Source organism: Glycine max, chromosome 9 (assembly GCF_000004515.6).
Source record: "Glycine max cultivar Williams 82 chromosome 9, Glycine_max_v4.0, whole genome shotgun sequence".
NCBI lineage: Eukaryota > Viridiplantae > Streptophyta > Magnoliopsida > Fabales > Fabaceae > Glycine > Glycine max.
In genome coordinates this window covers 43,673,869-43,674,718 of record NC_038245.2, presented here as the reverse complement: position 1 = coordinate 43,674,718, position 850 = coordinate 43,673,869, and positions in this window count along the sequence as shown.

Sequence of the window (850 nt, the reverse complement as noted above, 5' to 3'; positions counted from 1 at the left end):
TTAGAAAAAAAAAAAACCATCTATTTTTTTTTTCTTATTTAAAGGATCGTAGATGGTATTTGAATTTTAGTAGAAATTATTTTGAAAGCATTTATTGATGAATATCTAGTTTTTTTTCATTCAATGACTGTAATTATTTAAATAAATAAGTGCTAATTTTTTTAATTTAATACCATAAATTTTTTATATTTCATCCCATATCCTTAATTTCTATTTTTAAATTAATTAATTCTTTGAAACATTGAATTCATTTGAAATAAATAAATGAACGTCTCTTCATTAATATATTAAAGAACAAAACTTTTAAGGGGTCTAAAAAAATAAGACTTAAATATAGTGTGAAAAGTGTTATATATGTTGTTTTCTAATTTTCTGTAAAAAAAAGTTGTTTTCTTATTAAAAATAAAGTTTTTATCTCAATCATATATATATATATATATATATATATATATATATATATATATATATATATATATATATATATATATATTAAAGATTCACACTGTAAAAATTATACAATATAAAGATAAAATTGTGATTTTTATGGAACAACGCTAGAAAAAATACAAACAATACTTAAAAATTATAGTATATAAAATTTGTCCTATATTATAAAAGAAGTGATACATACATAATAATTCATACATTATTTTCCTGATAAAATAAATTTTACATAATTTTTTTCTATTTTCTTTATTTATCATTTATTACATGTTAAATTTATCATACTTTCTCTCCTTGTTATGTATTTTATTGTATAAGTATTATTTCTCATATTAAGACAATGTGTAGTAATTAAGGAAATAATTAAACAAAATCATAATTGCATGACGTGGCAGGGATGCTTTAA